This window comes from Amblyomma mixtum, chromosome 10 (assembly GCF_055824585.1).
Source record: "Amblyomma mixtum isolate Tamu chromosome 10, ASM5582458v1, whole genome shotgun sequence".
Taxonomy (NCBI): Eukaryota; Metazoa; Arthropoda; class Arachnida; order Ixodida; family Ixodidae; genus Amblyomma; species Amblyomma mixtum.
In genome coordinates, this window is record NC_143021.1 from 71869501 (window position 1) to 71892828 (window position 23328).

The following is a 23328-nucleotide window of genomic DNA, read 5'->3' on the forward strand; positions in this document are numbered from 1 at the left end:
TGCAAACTCTCAAACTTGCAAATTTGCAAACTCTCAAACTTGCAAACTCTCAAACTTGCTAACTTGCAAACTTGCTAACTTTCAAACTTTCTAACTTGCAAACTAGCTAACTTGCCAACTTGCAAACTTGCCAACTTGCCAACTTGCAAACTCTCAAACTTGCAAACTTGCAAACTTGCAAACTTGTAAACTTGCAAACTTGTAAACTTGCAAACTCTCAAACTTGCAAACTCTCAAACTTGCAAACTTGCAAACTTTGAAACTTGCAAACTTGCAAACTCTCAAACTTGGAAACTCTCAAACTTGCAAACTTGCAAACTTTCAAACTTGCAAACTTGCAAACTTGCCAACTTGCAAACTCTCAAACTCTCAAACTTGCAAACTTGCAAACTCTCAAACTTGCAAACTCTCAAACTTGCAAACTCTCAAACTTGCAAACTTGCGAACTCTCAAACTTGCAAACTTGCAAACTTGCAAACTTGCAAACTCTCATACTTGCAAACTTGCAAACTCTCAAACTTGCTAACTTGCAAACTTGCAAACTGGCAAACTTCCCAACTTGCAAACTCTCAAACTTGCAAACTATCAAACTTGCAAACTTCCAAACTCTCGAACTTGCAAACTCTCAAACTTGCAAACTTGCGAACTCTCAAACTTGCAAACTTGCAAACTTGCAAAGTCTCAAACTCTCAAACTTGCAAACTTGCCAACTTGCCAACCTGCAAACTTGCAAACTTGCAAACTTGCAAACTCTCAAACTTGCAAACTCTCAAACATGCAAACTTCCAAACTTTCAAACTTTCAAACTTGCAAACTTGCAAACTTGCCAACTTGCAAACTCTCAAACTTGCAAACTCTCAAACTTGCAAACTTGCAAACTCTCAAACTTGCAAACTCTAAAAGTTGCAAACTCTCAAACTTGCAAACTTGCGAACTCTCAAACTTGGAAACTTGCAAACTTGCAAACTTGGAAACTTGCAAACTCTCAAACTTGCAAACGTGCAAACTCTCAAACTTGCTAACTTGCAAACTTGCTAACTTTCAAACTTGCTAACTTGCAAACTTGCTAACTTGCCAACTTGCAAACTTGCAAACTTGCCAACTTGCCAACTTGCAAACTCTCAAACTTGCAAACTTGCAAACTTGCAAACTTGCCAACTTGCAAACTTGCAAACTCTCAAACTTGCAAACTTGCAAACTCTCAAACTTGCAAACTTGCAAACTTGCAAACTCTCAAACTCTCAAACTTGCAAACTTGCAAATTTGCCAACTTGCCAACTTGCAAACTTGGAAACTTGCAAACTTGCAAACTCTCAAACTTGCAAACTTGCAGACTCTCAAACTTGCAAACACTCAAACTTGCAAACTTGCAAACTTTCAAACTTGCAAACTGGCAAACTTGCCAACTTGCAAACTCTCAAACTTGCAAACTCTCAAAATTGCAAACTTCCAAACTCTCAAACTTGCAAACTCTCAAACTTGCAAACTTGCGAACTCTCAAACTTGCAAACTTGCAAACTTGCAAACTCTCAAACTTGCAAACTCTCAAACTCTCAAACTTGCAAACTTGCCAACTTGCCAACTTGCAAACTCTCAATCTTGCAAACTCTCATACTTGCAAACTTGCAAACTTGCAATCTTCCAAACTCTCGAACTTGAAAACTCTCAAACTTGCAAACTTGCGAACTCTCAAACTTGCAAACTTGCAAACTTGCAAACTCTCAAACTTGCAAACTCTCAAACTCTCAAACTTGCAAACTTGCCAACTTGCCAACCTGCAAACTTGCAAACTTGCAAACTTGCAAACTCTCAAACTTGCAAACTCTCAAACATGCAAACTTCCAAACTTTCAAACTTTCAAACTAGCAAACTTGCAAACTTGCCAACTTGCAAACTCTCAAACTTCCAAACTCTCAAACTTGCAAACTTGCAAACTCTCAAACTTGCAAACTCTCAAAGTTGCAAACTCTCAAACTTGCAAACTTGCGAACTCTCAAACTTGGAAACTTGCAAACTTGCAAACTTGGAAACTTGCAAACTCTCAAAATTGCAAACGTGCAAACTCTCAAACTTGCTAACTTGCAAACTTGCTAACTTTCAAACTTGCAAACTTGCAAACTTGCAAACTTGCCAACTTGCAAACTTGCAAACTCTCAAACTTGCAAACTTGCAAACTCTCAAACTTGCAAACTTGCAAACTTGCAAACTTGCAAACTCTCAAACTTGCAAACTTGCCAACTTGCAAACTCTCAAACTTGCAAACTCTCAAACTCTCAAACTTGCAAACTTGCAAATTTGCCAACTTGCCAACTTGCAAACTTGGAAACTTGCAAACTTGCAAACTCTCAAACTTGCAAACTCTCAAACTTGCAAACTTGCAAACTTGCAAACTTTCAAACTTGCAAACTCTCAAACTTGCAGACTCTCAAACTTGCAAACTTGCAAACTTGCGAACTCTCAAACTTGGAAACTTGCAAACTCTCAAAATTGCAAACTTGCAAACTCTCAAACTTGCTAACTTGCAAACTTGCTAACTTTCAAACTTGCTAACTTGCAAACTTGCTAACTTGCCAACTTGCAAACTTGCAAACTTGCAAACTTGCCAACTTGCCAACTTGCAAACTCTCAAACTTGCAAACTTGCAAACTTGCAAACTTGCCAACTTGCAAACTTGCAAACTCTCAAACTTGCAAACATGCAAACTTGCAAACTTGTAAACTTGCAAACTTGTAAACTTGCAAACTCTCAAACTTGCAAACTCTCAAACTTGCAAACTTGCAAACTTGCAAACTCTCAAACTTGCAAACTCTCAAACTTGCTAACTTGCAAACTTGCTAACTTTCAAACTTTCTAACTTGCAAACTTGCTAACTTGCCAACTTGCAAACTTGCAAACTTGCCAACTTGCCAACTTGCAAACTCTCAAACTTGCAAACTCTCAAACTTGCAAACTCGCAAACTTGCAAACTCGCAAACTTGCAAACTTGCGAACTCTCAAACTTGGAAACTTGCAAACTTGCAAACTTGGAAACTTGCAAACTCTCAAACTTGCAAACTTGCAAACTCTCAAACTTGCTAACTTGCAAACTTGCTAACTTTCAAACTTGCTAACTTGCAAACTTGCTAACGTGCCAACTTTCAAACTTGCCAACTTGCCAACTTGCCAACTTGCAAACTCTCAAACTTCCAAACTCTCAAACTTGCAAACTTGCAAACTCTCAAACTTGCAAACTCTCAAAGTTGCAAACTCTCAAACTTGCAAACTTGCGAACTCTCAAACTTGGAAACTTGCAAACTTGCAAACTTGGAAACTTGCAAACTCTCAAAATTGCAAACGTGCAAACTCTCAAACTTGCTAACTTGCAAACTTGCTAACTTTCAAACTTGCAAACTTGCAAACTTGCAAACTTGCCAACTTGCAAACTTGCAAACTCTCAAACTTGCAAACTTGCAAACTCTCAAACTTGCAAACTTGCAAACTTGCAAACTTGCAAACTCTCAAACTTGCAAACTTGCCAACTTGCAAACTCTCAAACTTGCAAACTCTCAAACTCTCAAACTTGCAAACTTGCAAATTTGCCAACTTGCCAACTTGCAAACTTGGAAACTTGCAAACTTGCAAACTCTCAAACTTGCAAACTCTCAAACTTGCAAACTTGCAAACTTGCAAACTTTCAAACTTGCAAACTCTCAAACTTGCAAACTCTCAAACTTGAAACTTGCAAACTTGCGAACTCTCAAACTTGGAAACTTGCAAACTCTCAAAATTGCAAACTTGCAAACTCTCAAACTTGCTAACTTGCAAACTTGCTAACTTTCAAACTTGCTAACTTGCAAACTTGCTAACTTGCCAACTTGCAAACTTGCAAACTTGCAAACTTGCCAACTTGCAAACTCTCAAACTTGCAAACTTGCAAACTTGCAAACTTGTAAACTTGCAAACTTGTAAACTTGCAAACTCTCAAACTTGCAAACTCTCAAACTTGCAAACTTGCAAACTTTGAAACTTGCAAACTTGCAAACTCTCAAACTTGCAAACTCTCAAACTTGCAAACTTGCAAACTTTCAAACTTGCAAACTTGCAAACTTGCCAACTTGCAAACTCTCAAACTTGCAAACTCTCAAACTTGCAAACTTGCAAACTCTCAAACTTGCAAACTCTCAAACTTGCAAACTCTCAAACTTGCAAACTTGCGAACTCTCAAACTTGCAAACTTGCAAACTTGCAAACTTGCAAACTCTCATACTTGCAAACTTGCAAACTCTCAAACTTGCTAACTTGCAAACTTGCTAACTTTCAAACTTGCTAACTTGCAAACTTGCAAACTGGCAAACTTCCCAACTTGCAAACTCTCAAACTTGCAAACTCTCAAACTTGCAAACTTCCAAACTCTCGAACTTGCAAACTCTCAAACTTGCAAACTTGCGAACTCTCAAACTTGCAAACTTGCAAACTTGCAAACTCTCAAACTTGCAAACTCTCAAACTCTCAAACTTGCAAACTTGCAAACTTGCCAACTTGCCAACCTGCAAACTTGCAAACTTGCAAACTTGCAAACTCTCAAACTTGCAAACTCTCAAACATGCAAACTTCCAAACTTTCAAACTTGCAAACTTGCAAACTTGCCAACTTGCAAACTCTCAAACTTGCAAACTCTCAAACTTGCAAACTTGCAAACTCTCAAACTTGCAAACTCTCAAAGTTGCAAACTCTCAAACTTGCAAACTTGCGAACTCTCAAACTTGGAAACTTGCAAACTTGCAAACTTGGAAACTTGCAAACTCTCAAACTTGCAAACGTGCAAACTCTCAAACTTGCTAACTTGCAAACTTGCTAACTTTCAAACTTGCTAACTTGCAAACTTGCTAACTTGCCAACTTGCAAACTTGCAAACTTGCCAACTTGCCAACTTGCAAACTCTCAAACTTGCAAACTTGCAAACTTGCCAACTTGCAAACTTGCAAACTCTCAAACTTGCAAACTTGCAAACTCTCAAACTTGCAAACTTGCAAACTTGCAAACTTGCAAACTCTCAAACTCTCAAACTTGCAAACTTGCAAATTTGCCAACTTGCCAACTTGCAAACTTGGAAACTTGCAAACTTGCAAACTCTCAAACTTGCAAACTTGCAGACTCTCAAACTTGCAAACTCTCAAACTTGCAAACTTGCAAACTTTCAAACTTGCAAACTCGCAAACTTGCCAACTTGCAAACTCTCAAACTTGCACTCTCAAAATTGCAAACTTCCAAACTCTCAAACTTGCAAACTCTCAAACTTGCAAACTTGCGAACTCTCAAACTTGCAAACTTGCAAACTTGCAAACTCTCAAACTTGCAAACTCTCAAACTCTCAAACTTGCAAACTTGCCAACTTGCCAACTTGCAAACTTGCAAACTTGCAAACTTGCAAACTTGCAAACTTTCAAACTCTCAAACTTGCAAACTCTCAAACTTGCAAACTTTCAAACTTTCAAACTTTCAAACTTGCAAACTTGCAAACTTGCAAACTCTCAATCTTGCAAACTCTCAAACTTGCAAACTTGCAAACTCTCAAACTTGCAAACTCTCAAACTTGCAAACTCTCAAACTTGCAAACTTGCGAACTCTCAAACTTGGAAACTTGCAAACTTGCAAACTTGGAAACTTGCAAACTCTCAAACTTGCAAACTTGCAAACTCTCAAACTTGCTAACTTGCAAACTTGCTAACTTTCAAACTTGCTAACTTGCAAACTTGCTAACGTGCCAACTTTCAAACTTGCAAACTTGCCAACTTGCCAACTTGCAAACTCTCAAACTTGCAAACTTGCAAACTTGCCAACTTGCAAACTTGCAAACTCTCAAACTTGCAAACTCTTAAACTTGCAAACTTGCAAACTCTCAAACTTGCAAACTTGCAAACTTGCAAACTCTCAAACTTGCAAACTTGCCAACTTGCAAACTCTCAAACTTGCAAAATCTCAAACTTGCAAACTTGCAAACTTGCCAACTTGCTAACTTGCAAACTTGCAAACTTGCAAACTTGCAAACTCTCAAACTTGCAAACTCTCAAACTTGCAAACTTGCAAACTTTCAAACTTTCAAACTTTCAAACTTTCAAACTTTCAAACTTGCAAACTTGCCAACTTGCAAACTCTCAAACTTGCAAATTTGCAAACTCTCAAACTTGCAAACTCTCAAACTTGCTAACTTGCAAACTTGCTAACTTTCAAACTTTCTAACTTGCAAACTAGCTAACTTGCCAACTTGCAAACTTGCAAACTTGCCAACTTGCCAACTTGCAAACTCTCAAACTTGCAAACTTGCAAACTTGCCAACTTGCAAACTTGCCAAGTTGCTAACTTGCAAACTTGCAAACTCTCAAACTTACAAACATGCAAACTTGCAAACTTGTAAACTTGCAAACTTCTAAACTTGCAAACTCTCAATCTTGGAAACTCTCAAACTTGCAAACTTGCAAACTTTGAAACTTGCAAACTTGCAAACTCTCAAACTTGCAAACTCTCAAACTTGCAAACTTGCAAACTTTCAAACTTGCAAACTTGCAAACTTGCCAACTTGCAAACTCTCAAACTTGCAAACTCTCAAACTTGCAAACTTGCAAACTCTCAAACTTGCAAACTCTCAAACTTGCAAACTCTCAAACTTGCAAACTTGCGAACTCTCAAACTTGCAAACTTGCAAACTTGCAAACTCTCATACTTGCAAACTTGCAAACTTGCAATCTTCCAAACTCTCGAACTTGCAAACTCTCAAACTTGCAAACTTGCGAACTCTCAAACTTGCAAACTTGCAAACTTGCAAACTCTCAAACTTGCAAACTCTCAAACTCTCAAACTTGCAAACTTGCCAACTTGCCAACCTGCAAACTTGCAAACTTGCAAACTTGCAAACTCTCAAACTTGCAAACTCTCAAACATGCAAACTTCCAAACTTTCAAACTTTCAAACTAGCAAACTTGCAAACTTGCCAACTTGCAAACTCTCAAACTTGCAAACTCTCAAACTTGCAAACTTGCAAACTCTCAAACTTGCAAACTCTCAAAGTTGCAAACTCTCAAACTTGCAAACTTGCGAACTCTCAAACTTGGAAACTTGCAAACTTGCAAACTTGGAAACTTGCAAACTCTCAAAATTGCAAACGTGCAAACTCTCAAACTTGCTAACTTGCAAACTTGCTAACTTTCAAACTTGCAAACTTGCAAACTTGCAAACTTGCCAACTTGCAAACTTGCAAACTCTCACACTTGCAAACTTGCAAACTCTCAAACTTGCAAACTTGCAAACTTGCAAACTTGCAAACTCTCAAACTTGCAAACTTGCCAACTTGCAAACTCTCAAACTTGCAAACTCTCAAACTCTCAAACTTGCAAACTTGCAAATTTGCCAACTTGCCAACTTGCAAACTTGGAAACTTGCAAACTTGCAAACTCTCAAACTTGCAAACTCTCAATCTTGCAAACTTGCAAACTTGCAAACTTTCAAACTTGCAAACTCTCAAACTTGCAAACTCTCAAACTTGCAAACTTGCAAACTTGCGAACTCTCAAACTTGGAAACTTGCAAACTCTCAAAATTGCAAACTTGCAAACTCTCAAACTTGCTAACTTGCAAACTTGCTAACTTTCAAACTTGCTAACTTGCAAACTTGCTAACTTGCCAACTTGCAAACTTGCAAACTTGCAAACTTGCCAACTTGCCAACTTGCAAACTCTCAAACTTCCAAACTTGCAAACTTGCAAACTTGCCAACTTGCAAACTTGCAAACTCTCAAACTTGCAAACATGCAAACTTGCAAACTTGTAAACTTGCAAACTTGTAAACTTGCAAACTCTCAAACTTGCAAACTCTCAAACTTGCAAACTTGCAAACTTGCAAACTCTCAAACTTGCAAACTCTCAAACTTGCTAACTTGCAAACTTGCTAACTTTCAAACTTTCTAACTTGCAAACTTGCTAACTTGCCAACTTGCAAACTTGCAAACTTGCCAACTTGCCAACTTGCAAACTCTCAAACTTGCAAACTCTCAAACTTGCAAACTCTCAAACTTGCAAACTCTCAAACTTGCAAACTTGCGAACTCTCAAACTTGGAAACTTGCAAACTTGCAAACTTGGAAACTTGCAAACTCTCAAACTTGCAAACTTGCAAACTCTCAAACTTGCTAACTTGCAAACTTGCTAACTTTCAAACTTGCTAACTTGCAAACTTGCTAACGTGCCAACTTTCAAACTTGCCAACTTGCCAACTTGCCAACTTGCAAACTCTCAAACTTGCAAACTTGCAAACTTGCAAACTTGCCAACTTGCAAACTTGCAAACTCTCAAACTTGCAAACTCTTAAACTTGCAAACTTGCAAACTCTCAAACTTGCAAACTTGCAAACTTGCAAACTCTCAAACTTGCAAACTTGCCAACTTGCAAACTCTCAAACTTGCAAAATCTCAAACTTGCAAACTTGCAAACTTGCCAACTTGCCAACTTGCAAACCTGCAAACTTGCCAACTTGCAAACTCTCAAACTTGCAAACTCTCAAACTTGCAAACTTGCAAACTTTCAAACTTTCAAACTTTCAAACTTTCAAACTTGCAAACTTGCAAACTTGCCAACTTGCAAACTCTCAAACTTGCAAATTTGCAAACTCTCAAACTTGCAAACTCTCAAACTTGCTAACTTGCAAACTTGCTAACTTTCAAACTTTCTAACTTGCAAACTAGCTAACTTGCCAACTTGCAAACTTGCCAACTTGCCAACTTGCAAACTCTCAAACTTGCAAACTTGCAAACTTGCAAACTTGTAAACTTGCAAACTTGTAAACTTGCAAACTCTCAAACTTGCAAACTCTCAAACTTGCAAACTTGCAAACTTTGAAACTTGCAAACTTGCAAACTCTCAAACTTGGAAACTCTCAAACTTGCAAACTTGCAAACTTTCAAACTTGCAAACTTGCAAACTTGCCAACTTGCAAACTCTCAAACTCTCAAACTTGCAAACTTGCAAACTCTCAAACTTGCAAACTCTCAAACTTGCAAACTCTCAAACTTGCAAACTTGCGAACTCTCAAACTTGCAAACTTGCAAACTTGCAAACTTGCAAACTCTCATACTTGCAAACTTGCAAACTCTCAAACTTGCTAACTTGCAAACTTGCAAACTGGCAAACTTCCCAACTTGCAAACTCTCAAACTTGCAAACTATCAAACTTGCAAACTTCCAAACTCTCGAACTTGCAAACTCTCAAACTTGCAAACTTGCGAACTCTCAAACTTGCAAACTTGCAAACTTGCAAAGTCTCAAACTCTCAAACTTGCAAACTTGCCAACTTGCCAACCTGCAAACTTGCAAACTTGCAAACTTGCAAACTCTCAAACTTGCAAACTCTCAAACATGCAAACTTCCAAACTTTCAAACTTTCAAACTTGCAAACTTGCAAACTTGCCAACTTGCAAACTCTCAAACTTGCAAACTCTCAAACTTGCAAACTTGCAAACTCTCAAACTTGCAAACTCTAAAAGTTGCAAACTCTCAAACTTGCAAACTTGCGAACTCTCAAACTTGGAAACTTGCAAACTTGCAAACTTGGAAACTTGCAAACTCTCAAACTTGCAAACGTGCAAACTCTCAAACTTGCTAACTTGCAAACTTGCTAACTTTCAAACTTGCTAACTTGCAAACTTGCTAACTTGCCAACTTGCAAACTTGCAAACTTGCCAACTTGCCAACTTGCAAACTCTCAAACTTGCAAACTTGCAAACTTGCAAACTTGCCAACTTGCAAACTTGCAAACTCTCAAACTTGCAAACTTGCAAACTCTCAAACTTGCAAACTTGCAAACTTGCAAACTCTCAAACTCTCAAACTTGCAAACTTGCAAATTTGCCAACTTGCCAACTTGCAAACTTGGAAACTTGCAAACTTGCAAACTCTCAAACTTGCAAACTTGCAGACTCTCAAACTTGCAAACACTCAAACTTGCAAACTTGCAAACTTTCAAACTTGCAAACTGGCAAACTTGCCAACTTGCAAACTCTCAAACTTGCAAACTCTCAAAATTGCAAACTTCCAAACTCTCAAACTTGCAAACTCTCAAACTTGCAAACTTGCGAACTCTCAAACTTGCAAACTTGCAAACTTGCAAACTCTCAAACTTGCAAACTCTCAAACTCTCAAACTTGCAAACTTGCCAACTTGCCAACTTGCAAACTCTCAATCTTGCAAACTCTCATACTTGCAAACTTGCAAACTTGCAATCTTCCAAACTCTCGAACTTGAAAACTCTCAAACTTGCAAACTTGCGAACTCTCAAACTTGCAAACTTGCAAACTTGCAAACTCTCAAACTTGCAAACTCTCAAACTCTCAAACTTGCAAACTTGCCAACTTGCCAACCTGCAAACTTGCAAACTTGCAAACTTGCAAACTCTCAAACTTGCAAACTCTCAAACATGCAAACTTCCAAACTTTCAAACTTTCAAACTAGCAAACTTGCAAACTTGCCAACTTGCAAACTCTCAAACTTCCAAACTCTCAAACTTGCAAACTTGCAAACTCTCAAACTTGCAAACTCTCAAAGTTGCAAACTCTCAAACTTGCAAACTTGCGAACTCTCAAACTTGGAAACTTGCAAACTTGCAAACTTGGAAACTTGCAAACTCTCAAAATTGCAAACGTGCAAACTCTCAAACTTGCTAACTTGCAAACTTGCTAACTTTCAAACTTGCAAACTTGCAAACTTGCAAACTTGCCAACTTGCAAACTTGCAAACTCTCAAACTTGCAAACTTGCAAACTCTCAAACTTGCAAACTTGCAAACTTGCAAACTTGCAAACTCTCAAACTTGCAAACTTGCCAACTTGCAAACTCTCAAACTTGCAAACTCTCAAACTCTCAAACTTGCAAACTTGCAAATTTGCCAACTTGCCAACTTGCAAACTTGGAAACTTGCAAACTTGCAAACTCTCAAACTTGCAAACTCTCAAACTTGCAAACTTGCAAACTTGCAAACTTTCAAACTTGCAAACTCTCAAACTTGCAGACTCTCAAACTTGCAAACTTGCAAACTTGCGAACTCTCAAACTTGGAAACTTGCAAACTCTCAAAATTGCAAACTTGCAAACTCTCAAACTTGCTAACTTGCAAACTTGCTAACTTTCAAACTTGCTAACTTGCAAACTTGCTAACTTGCCAACTTGCAAACTTGCAAACTTGCAAACTTGCCAACTTGCCAACTTGCAAACTCTCAAACTTGCAAACTTGCAAACTTGCAAACTTGCCAACTTGCAAACTTGCAAACTCTCAAACTTGCAAACATGCAAACTTGCAAACTTGTAAACTTGCAAACTTGTAAACTTGCAAACTCTCAAACTTGCAAACTCTCAAACTTGCAAACTTGCAAACTTGCAAACTCTCAAACTTGCAAACTCTCAAACTTGCTAACTTGCAAACTTGCTAACTTTCAAACTTTCTAACTTGCAAACTTGCTAACTTGCCAACTTGCAAACTTGCAAACTTGCCAACTTGCCAACTTGCAAACTCTCAAACTTGCAAACTCTCAAACTTGCAAACTCGCAAACTTGCAAACTCGCAAACTTGCAAACTTGCGAACTCTCAAACTTGGAAACTTGCAAACTTGCAAACTTGGAAACTTGCAAACTCTCAAACTTGCAAACTTGCAAACTCTCAAACTTGCTAACTTGCAAACTTGCTAACTTTCAAACTTGCTAACTTGCAAACTTGCTAACGTGCCAACTTTCAAACTTGCCAACTTGCCAACTTGCCAACTTGCAAACTCTCAAACTTCCAAACTCTCAAACTTGCAAACTTGCAAACTCTCAAACTTGCAAACTCTCAAAGTTGCAAACTCTCAAACTTGCAAACTTGCGAACTCTCAAACTTGGAAACTTGCAAACTTGCAAACTTGGAAACTTGCAAACTCTCAAAATTGCAAACGTGCAAACTCTCAAACTTGCTAACTTGCAAACTTGCTAACTTTCAAACTTGCAAACTTGCAAACTTGCAAACTTGCCAACTTGCAAACTTGCAAACTCTCAAACTTGCAAACTTGCAAACTCTCAAACTTGCAAACTTGCAAACTTGCAAACTTGCAAACTCTCAAACTTGCAAACTTGCCAACTTGCAAACTCTCAAACTTGCAAACTCTCAAACTCTCAAACTTGCAAACTTGCAAATTTGCCAACTTGCCAACTTGCAAACTTGGAAACTTGCAAACTTGCAAACTCTCAAACTTGCAAACTCTCAAACTTGCAAACTTGCAAACTTGCAAACTTTCAAACTTGCAAACTCTCAAACTTGCAAACTCTCAAACTTGAAACTTGCAAACTTGCGAACTCTCAAACTTGGAAACTTGCAAACTCTCAAAATTGCAAACTTGCAAACTCTCAAACTTGCTAACTTGCAAACTTGCTAACTTTCAAACTTGCTAACTTGCAAACTTGCTAACTTGCCAACTTGCAAACTTGCAAACTTGCAAACTTGCCAACTTGCCAACTTGCAAACTCTCAAACTTGCAAACTTGCAAACTTGCAAACTTGCCAACTTGCAAACTTGCAAACTCTCAAACTTGCAAACATGCAAACTTGCAAACTTGTAAACTTGCAAACTTGTAAACTTGCAAACTCTCAAACTTGCAAACTCTCAAACTTGCAAACTTGCAAACTCTCAAACTTGCAAACTCTCAAACTTGCTAACTTGCAAACTTGCTAACTTTCAAACTTTCTAACTTGCAAACTTGCTAACTTGCCAACTTGCAAACTTGCAAACTTGCCAACTTGCCAACTTGCAAACTCTCAAACTTGCAAACTCTCAAACTTGCAAACTCGCAAACTTGCAAACTCTCAAACTTGCAAACTTGCGAACTCTCAAACTTGGAAACTTGCAAACTTGCAAACTTGGAAACTTGCAAACTCTCAAACTTGCAAACTTGCAAACTCTCAAACTTGCTAACTTGCAAACTTGCTAACTTTCAAACTTGCTAACTTGCAAACTTGCTAACGTGCCAACTTTCAAACTTGCCAACTTGCCAACTTGCCAACTTGCAAACTCTCAAACTTGCAAACTTGCAAACTTGCCAACTTGCAAACTTGCAAACTCTCAAACTTGCAAACTCTTAAACTTGCAAACTTGCAAACTCTCAAACTTGCAAACTTGCAAACTTGCAAACTCTCAAACTTGCAAACTTGCCAACCTGCATACTCTCAAACTTGCAAAATCTCAAACTTGCAAACTTGCAAACTTGCCAACTTGCCAACTTGCAAACCTGCAAACTTGCAAACTTGCAAACTCTCAAACTTGCAAACTCTCAAACTTGCAAACTTGCCAACCTGCAAACTCTCAAACTTTCAAACTTTCAAACTTTCAAACTTGCAAACTTGCAAACTTGCCAACTTGCAAACTCTCAAACTTGCAAATTTGCAAACTCTCAAACTTGCAAACTCTCAAACTTGCTAACTTGCAAACTTGCTAACTTTCAAACTTTCTAACTTGCAAACTAGCTAACTTGCCAACTTGCAAACTTGCAAACTTGCCAACTTGCCAACTTGCAAACTCTCAAACTTGCAAACTTGCAAACTTGCAAACTTGTAAACTTGCAAACTTGTAAACTTGCAAACTCTCAAACTTGCAAACTCTCAAACTTGCAAACTTGCAAACTTTGAAACTTGCAAACTTGCAAACTCTCAAACTTGCAAACTCTCAAACTTGCAAACTCTCAAACTTGCAAACTCTCAAACTTGCAAACTCTCAAACTTGCAAACTTGCGAACTCTCAAACTTGCAAACTTGCAAACTTGCAAACTCTCATACTTGCAAACTTGCAAACTCTCAAACTTGCTAACTTGCAAACTTGCAAACTGGCAAACTTCCCAACTTGCAAACTCTCAAACTTGCAAACTCTCAAACTTGCAAACTTCCAAACTCTCGAACTTGCAAACTCTCAAACTTGCAAACTTGCGAACTCTCAAACTTGGAAACTTGCAAACTTGCAAAGTCTCAAACTCTCAAACTTGCAAACTTGCCAACTTGCCAACCTGCATACTTGCAAACTTGCAAACTTGCAAACTCTCAAACTTGCAAACTCTCAAACATGCAAACTTCCAAACTTTCAAACTTTCAAACTTGCAAACTTGCAAACTTGCAAACTTGCAAACTCTCAAACTTGCAAACTCTCAAACTTGCAAACTTGCAAACTCTCAAACTTGCAAACTCTAAAAGTTGCAAACTCTCAAACTTGCAAACTTGCGAACTCTCAAACTTGGAAACTTGCAAACTTGCAAACTTGGAAACTTGCAAACTCTCAAACTTGCAAACGTGCAAACTCTCAAACTTGCTAACTTGCAAACTTGCTAACTTTCAAACTTGCTAACTTGCAAACTTGCTAACTTGCCAACTTGCAAACTTGCAAACTTGCCAACTTGCCAACTTGCAAACTCTCAAACTTGCAAACTTGCAAACTTGCAAACTTGCCAACTTGCAAACTTGCAAACTCTCAAACTTGCAAACTTGCAAACTCTCAAACTTGCAAACTTGCAAACTTGCAAACTCTCAAACTCTCAAACTTGCAAACTTGCAAATTTGCCAACTTGCCAACTTGCAAACTTGGAAACTTGCAAACTTGCAAACTCTCAAACTTGCAAACTTGCAGACTCTCAAACTTGCAAACACTCAAACTTGCAAACTTGCAAACTTTCAAACTTGCAAACTGGCAAACTTGCCAACTTGCAAACTCTCAAACTTGCAAACTCTCAAAATTGCAAACTTCCAAACTCTCAAACTTGCAAACTCTCAAACTTGCAAACTTGCGAACTCTCAAACTTGCAAACTTGCAAACTTGCAAACTCTCAAACTTGCAAACTCTCAAACTCTCAAACTTGCAAACTTGCCAACTTGCCAACTTGCAAACTTGCAAACTTGCAAACTTGCAAACTTGCAAACTTTCAAACTCTCAAACTTGCAAACTCTCAAACTTGCAAACTTTCAAACTTTCAAACTTTCAAACTTGCAAACTTGCAAACTTGCAAACTCTCAATCTTGCAAACTCTCAAACTTGCAAACTTGCAAACTCTCAAACTTGCAAACTCTCAAACTTGCAAACTCTCAAACTTGCAAACTTGCGAACTCTCAAACTTGGAAACTTGCAAACTTGCAAACTTGGAAACTTGCAAACTCTCAAACTTGCAAACTTGCAAACTCTCAAACTTGCTAACTTGCAAACTTGCTAACTTTCAAACTTGCTAACTTGCAAACTTGCTAACGTGCCAACTTTCAAACTTGCAAACTTGCCAACTTGCCAACTTGCAAACTCTCAAACTTGCAAACTTGCAAACTTGCCAACTTGCAAACTTGCAAACTCTCAAACTTGCAAACTCTTAAACTTGCAAACTTGCAAACTCTCAAACTTGCAAACTTGCAAACTTGCAAACTCTCAAACTTGCAAACTTGCCAACTTGCAAACTCTCAAACTTGCAAAATCTCAAACTTGCAAACTTGCAAACTTGCCAACTTGCTAACTTGCAAACTTGCAAACTTGCAAACTTGCAAACTCTCAAACTTGCAAACTCTCAAACTTGCAAACTTGCAAACTTTCAAACTTTCAAACTTTCAAACTTTCAAACTTGCAAACTTGCAAACTTGCCAACTTGCAAACTCTCAAACTTGCAAATTTGCAAACTCTCAAACTTGCAAACTCTCAAACTTGCTAACTTGCAAACTTGCTAACTTTCAAACTTTCTAACTTGCAAACTAGCTAACTTGCCAACTTGCAAACTTGCAAACTTGCCAACTTGCCAACTTGCAAACTCTCAAACTTGCAAACTTGCAAACTTGCAAACTTGCCAACTTGCAAACTTGCCAAGTTGCTAACTTGCAAACTTGCAAACTCTCAAACTTGCAAACATGCAAACTTGCAAACTTGTAAACTTGCAAACTTGTAAACTTGCAAACTCTCAAACTTGCAAACTCTCAAACTTGCAAACTTGCAAACTTTGAAACTTGCAAACTTGCAAACTCTCAAACTTGCAAACTCTCAAACTTGCAAACTTGCAAACTTTCAAACTTGCCAACTTGCAAACTCTCAAACTTGCAAACTCTCAAACTTGCAAACTTGCAAACTCTCAAACTTGCAAACTCTCAAACTTGCAAACTTGCGAACTCTCAAACTTGCAAACTTGCAAACTTGCAAACTTGCAAACTCTCATACTTGCAAACTTGCAAACTCTCAAACTTGCTAACTTGCAAACTTGCAAACTGGCAAACTTCCCAACTTGCAAACTCTCAAACTTGCAAACTCTCAAACTTGCAATCTTCCAAACTCTCGAACTTGCAAACTCTCAAACTTGCAAACTTGCGAACTCTCAAACTTGCAAACTTGCAAACTTGCAAACTTGCAAACTCTCAAACTTGCAAACTCTCAAACTCTCAAACTTGCAAACTTGCCAACTTGCCAACCTGCAAACTTGCAAACTTGCAAACTTGCAAACTCTCAAAAACTTGCAACCTCTCAAACATGCAAACTTCCAAACTTTCAAACTTTCAAACTAGCAAACTTGCAAACTTGCCAACTTGCAAACTCTCAAACTTGCAAACTCTCAAACTTGCATCTTGCAAACTCTCAAACTTGCAAACTCTCAAAGTTGCAAACTCTCAAACTTGCAAACTTGCGAACTCTCAAACTTGGAAACTTGCAAACTTGCAAACTTGGAAACTTGCAAACTCTCAAAATTGCAAACGTGCAAACTCTCAAACTTGCTAACTTGCAAACTTGCTATCTTTCAAACTTCCAAACTTGCAAACTTGCAAACTTGCCAACTTGCAAACTTGCAAACTCTCAAACTTGCAAACTTGCAAACTCTCAAACTTGCAAACTTGCAAACTTGCACTCTCAAACTTGCAAACTTGCCAACTTGCAAACTCTCAAACTTGCAAACTCTCAAACTCTCAAACTTGCAAACTTGCAAATTTGCCAACTTGCCAACTTGCAAACTTGGAAACTTGCAAACTTGCAAACTCTCAAACTTGCAAACTCTCAAACTTGCAAACTTGCAAACTTGCAAACTTTCAAACTTGCAAACTCTCAAACTTGCAAACTCTCAAACTTGCAAACTTGCAAACTTGCGAACTCTCAAACTTGGAAACTTGCAAACTCTCAAAATTGCAAACTTGCAAACTCTCAAACTTGCTAACTTGCAAACTTGCTAACTTTCAAACTTGCTAACTTGCAAACTTGCTAACTTGCCAACTTGCAAACTTGCAAACTTGCAAACTTGCCAACTTGCCAACTTGCAAACTCTCAAACTTGCAAACATGCAAACTTGCAAACTTGTAAACTTGCAAACTTGTAAACTTGCAAACTCTCAAACTTGCAAACTCTCAAACTTGCAAACTTGCAAACTTGCAAACTCTCAAACTTGCAAACTCTCAAACTTGCTAACTTGCAAACTTGCTAACTTTCAAACTTTCTAACTTGCAAACTTGCTAACTTGCCAACTTGCAAACTTGCAAACTTGCCAACTTGCCAACTTGCAAACTCTCAAACTTGCAAACTCTCAAACGTGCAAACTCTCAAACTTGCAAACTTGCGAACTCTCAAACTTGGAAACTTGCAAACTTGCAAACTTAGAAACTTGCAAACTCTCAAACTTGCAAACTTGCAAACTCTCAAACTTGCTAACTTGCAAACTTGCTAACTTTCAAACTTGCTAACTTGCAAACTTGCTAACGTGCCAACTTTCAAACTTGCAAACTTGCCAACTTGCCAACTTGCAAACTCTCAAACTTGCAAACTTGCAAACTTGCCAACTTGCAAACTTGCAAACTCTCAAACTTGCAAACTCTTAAACTTGCAAACTTGCAAACTCTCAAACTTGCAAACTTGCAAACTTGCAAACTCTCAAACTTGCAAACTTGCCAACTTGCAAACTCTCAAACTTGCAAAATCTCAAACTTGCAAACTTGCAAACTTGCCAACTTGCCAACTTGCAAACCTGCAAACTTGCAAACTTGCAAACTCTCAAACTTGCAAACTCTCAAACTTGCAAACTTGCAAACTTTCAAACTTTCAAACTTTCAAACTTTCAAACTTGCAAACTTGCAAACTTGCCAACTTACAAACTCTCAAACTTGCAAATTTGCAAACTCTCAAACTTGCAAACTCTCAAATTTGCTAACTTGCAAACTTGCTAACTTTCAAACTTTCTAACTTGCAAACTAGCTAACTTGCCAACTTGCAAACTTGCAAACTTGCCAACTTGCCAACTTGCAAACTCTCAAACTTGCAAACTTGCAAACTTGCAAACTTGTAAACTTGCAAACTTGTAAACTTGCAAACTCTCAAACTTGCAAACTTGCAAACTTGCAAACTTGCAAACTCTCAAACTTGCAAACTCTCAAACTTGCAAACTTGCAAACTTGCAAACTTTCAAACTTTCAAACTTGCAAACTTGCAAACTTGCCAACTTGCAAACTCTCAAACTTGCGAACTCTCAAACTTGCAAACTTGCGAACTCTCAAACTTGCAAACTTGCAAACTTGCAAACTTGCAAACTCTCATACTTGCAAACTTGCAAACTCTCAAACTTGCTAACTTGCAAACTTGCTAACTTTCAAACTTGCTAACTTGCAAACTTGCTAACTTGCAAACTCTCAAACTTGCAAACTCTCAAACTTGCAAACTTGCAAACTCTCAAACTTGCAAACTCTCAAACTTGCAAACTTGCCAACTTGCAAACTTGCAAACTCTCAAACTTGCAAACTCTCAAACTTGCAAACTTGCAAACTCTCAAACTTGCAAACTTGCAAACTTGCAAACTCTCAAACTTGCAAACTTGCCAACTTGCAAACTCTCAAACTTGCAAACTCTCAAACTCTCAAACTTGCAAACTTGCAAATTTGCCAACTTGCCAACTTGCAAACTTGCAAACTTGCAAACTCTCAAACTTGCAAACTCTACAACTTGCAAACTCTCAAACTTGCAAACTCTCAAACTTGCAAACTCTCAAACTTGCAAACTTGCAAACTTGCGAACTCTCAAACTTGGAAACTTGCAAACTCTCAAACTTGCAAACTTGCAAACTCTCAAACTTGCTAACTTGCAAACTTGCTAACTTTCAAACTTGCTAACTTGCAAACTTGCAAACTTGCAAACTTGCAAACTCTCAAACTTGCAAACTCTCAAACTCTCAAACTTGCAAACTTGCCAACTTGCCAACTTGCAAACTTGCAAACTTGCAAACTTGCAAACTTGCAAACTTTCAAACTCTCAAACTTGCAAACTCTCAAACTTGCAAACTTTCAAACTTTCAAACTTTCAAACTTGCAAACTTGCAAACTTGCAAACTCTCAATCTTGCAAACTCTCAAACTTGCAAACTTGCAAACTCTCAAACTTGCAAACTCTCAAACTTGCAAACTCTCAAACTTGCAAACTTGCGAACTCTCAAACTTGGAAACTTGCAAACTTGCAAACTTGGAAACTTGCAAACTCTCAAACTTGCAAACTTGCAAACTCTCAAACTTGCTAACTTGCAAACTTGCTAACTTTCAAACTTGCTAACTTGCAAACTTGCTAACGTGCCAACTTTCAAACTTGCAAACTTGCCAACTTGCCAACTTGCAAACTCTCAAACTTGCAAACTTGCAAACTTGCCAACTTGCAAACTTGCAAACTCTCAAACTTGCAAACTCTTAAACTTGCAAACTTGCAAACTCTCAAACTTGCAAACTTGCAAACTTGCAAACTCTCAAACTTGCAAACTTGCCAACTTGCAAACTCTCAAACTTGCAAAATCTCAAACTTGCAAACTTGCAAACTTGCCAACTTGCTAACTTGCAAACTTGCAAACTTGCAAACTTGCAAACTCTCAAACTTGCAAACTCTCAAACTTGCAAACTTGCAAACTTTCAAACTTTCAAACTTTCAAACTTTCAAACTTTCAAACTTGCAAACTTGCCAACTTGCAAACTCTCAAACTTGCAAATTTGCAAACTCTCAAACTTGCAAACTCTCAAACTTGCTAACTTGCAAACTTGCTAACTTTCAAACTTTCTAACTTGCAAACTAGCTAACTTGCCAACTTGCAAACTTGCAAACTTGCCAACTTGCCAACTTGCAAACTCTCAAACTTGCAAACTTGCAAACTTGCAAACTTGTCAACTTGCAAACTTGCCAAGTTGCTAACTTGCAAACTTGCAAACTCTCAAACTTGCAAACATGCAAACTTGCAAACTTGTAAACTTGCAAACTTGTAAACTTGCAAACTCTCAAACTTGCAAACTCTCAAACTTGCAAACTTGCAAACTTTGAAACTTGCAAACTTGCAAACTCTCAAACTTGCAAACTCTCAAACTTGCAAACTTGCAAACTTTCAAACTTGCCAACTTGCAAACTCTCAAACTTGCAAACTCTCAAACTTGCAAACTCTCAAACTTGCAAACTCTCAAACTTGCAAACTCTCAAACTTGCAAACTTGCGAACTCTCAAACTTGCAAACTTGCAAACTTGCAAACTTGCAAACTCTCATACTTGCAAACTTGCAAACTCTCAAACTTGCTAACTTGCAAACTTGCAAACTGGCAAACTTCCCAACTTGCAAACTCTCAAACTTGCAAACTCTCAAACTTGCAATCTTCCAAACTCTCGAACTTGCAAACTCTCAAACTTGCAAACTTGCGAACTCTCAAACTTGCAAACTTGCAAACTTGCAAACTTGCAAACTCTCAAACTTGCAAACTCTCAAACTCTCAAACTTGCAAACTTGCCAACTTGCCAACCTGCAAACTTGCAAACTTGCAAACTTGCAAACTCTCAAAAACTTGCAACCTCTCAAACATGCAAACTTCCAAACTTTCAAACTTTCAAACTAGCAAACTTGCAAACTTGCCAACTTGCAAACTCTCAAACTTGCAAACTCTCAAACTTGCATCTTGCAAACTCTCAAACTTGCAAACTCTCAAAGTTGCAAACTCTCAAACTTGCAAACTTGCGAACTCTCAAACTTGGAAACTTGCAAACTTGCAAACTTGGAAACTTGCAAGCTCTCAAAATTGCAAACGTGCAAACTCTCAAACTTGCTAACTTGCAAACTTGCTATCTTTCAAACTTCCAAACTTGCAAACTTGCAAACTTGCCAACTTGCAAACTTGCAAACTCTCAAACTTGCAAACTTGCAAACTCTCAAACTTGCAAACTTGCAAACTTGCAAACTCTCAAACTTGCAAACTTGCCAACTTGCAAACTCTCAAACTTGCAAACTCTCAAACTCTCAAACTTGCAAACTTGCAAATTTGCCAACTTGCCAACTTGCAAACTTGGAAACTTGCAAACTTGAAAACTCTCAAACTTGCAAACTCTCAAACTTGCAAACTTGCAAACTTGCAAACTTTCAAACTTGCAAACTCTCAAACTTGCAAACTCTCAAACTTGCAAACTTGCAAACTTGCGAACTCTCAAACTTGGAAACTTGCAAACTCTCAAAATTGCAAACTTGCAAACTCTCAAACTTGCTAACTTGCAAACTTGCTAACTTTCAAACTTGCTAACTTGCAAACTTGCTAACTTGCCAACTTGCAAACTTGCAAACTTGCAAACTTGCCAACTTGCCAACTTGCAAACTCTCAAACTTGCAAACTTGCAAACTTGCAAACTTGCCAACTTGCAAACTTGCAAACTCTCAAACTTGCAAACATGCAAACTTGCAAACTTGTAAACTTGCAAACTTGTAAACTTGCAAACTCTCAAACTTGCAAACTCTCAAACTTGCAAACTTGCAAACTTGCAAACTCTCAAACTTGCAAACTCTCAAACTTGCAAACTCTCAAACTTGCAAACTTGCGAACTCTCAAACTTGGAAACTTGCAAACTTGCAAACTTAGAAACTTGCAAACTCTCAAACTTGCAAACTTGCAAACTCTCAAACTTGCTAACTTGCAAACTTGCTAACTTTCAAACTTGCTAACTTGCAAACTTGCTAACGTGCCAACTTTCAAACTTGCAAACTTGCCAACTTGCCAACTTGCAAACTCTCAAACTTGCAAACTTGCAAACTTGCCAACTTGCAAACTTGCAAACTCTCAAACTTGCAAACTCTTAAACTTGCAAACTTGCAAACTCTCAAACTTGCAAACTTGCAAACTTGCAAACTCTCAAACTTGCAAACTTGCCAACTTGCAAACTCTCAAACTTGCAAAATCTCAAACTTGCAAACTTGCAAACTTGCCAACTTGCCAACTTGCAAACCTGCAAACTTGCAAACTCTCAAACTTGCAAACTCTCAAACTTGCAAACTTGCAAACTTTCAAACTTTCAAACTTTCAAACTTGCAAACTTGCAAACTTGCCAACTTACAAACTCTCAAACTTGCAAATTTGCAAACTCTCAAACTTGCAAACTCTCAAATTTGCTAACTTGCAAACTTGCTAACTTTCAAACTTTCTAACTTGCAAACTAGCTAACTTGCCAACTTGCAAACTTGCAAACTTGCCAACTTGCCAACTTGCAAACTCTCAAACTTGCAAACTTGCAAACTTGCAAACTTGTAAACTTGCAAACTTGTAAACTTGCAAACTCTCAAACTTGCAAACTTGCAAACTTGCAAACTTGCAAACTCTCAAACTTGCAAACTCTCAAACTTGCAAACTTGCAAACTTGCAAACTTTCAAACTTTCAAACTTGCAAACTTGCAAACTTGCCAACTTGCAAACTCTCAAACTTGCGAACTCTCAAACTTGCAAACTTGCGAACTCTCAAACTTGCAAACTTGCAAACTTGCAAACTTGCAAACTTGCAAACTCTCATACTTGCAAACTTGCAAACTCTCAAACTTGCTAACTTGCAAACTTGCTAACTTTCAAACTTGCTAACTTGCAAACTTGCTAACTTGCAAACTCTCAAACTTGCAAACTCTCAAACTTGCAAACTTGCAAACTCTCAAACTTGCAAACTCTCAAACTTGCAAACTTGCCAACTTGCAAACTTGCAAACTCTCAAACTTGCAAACTCTCAAACTTGCAAACTTGCAAACTCTCAAACTTGCAAACTTGCAAACTTGCAAACTCTCAAACTTGCAAACTTGCCAACTTGCAAACTCTCAAACTTGCAAACTCTCAAACTCTCAAACTTGCAAACTTGCAAATTTGCCAACTTGCCAACTTGCAAACTTGCAAACTTGCAAACTCTCAAACTTGCAAACTCTCAAACTTGCAAACTTGCAAACTTTCAAACTTTCAAACTTTCAAACTTGCAAACTTGCCAACTTGCAAACTCTCAAACTTGCAAACTCTACAACTTGCAAACTCTCAAACTTGCAAACTCTCAAACTTGCAAACTCTCA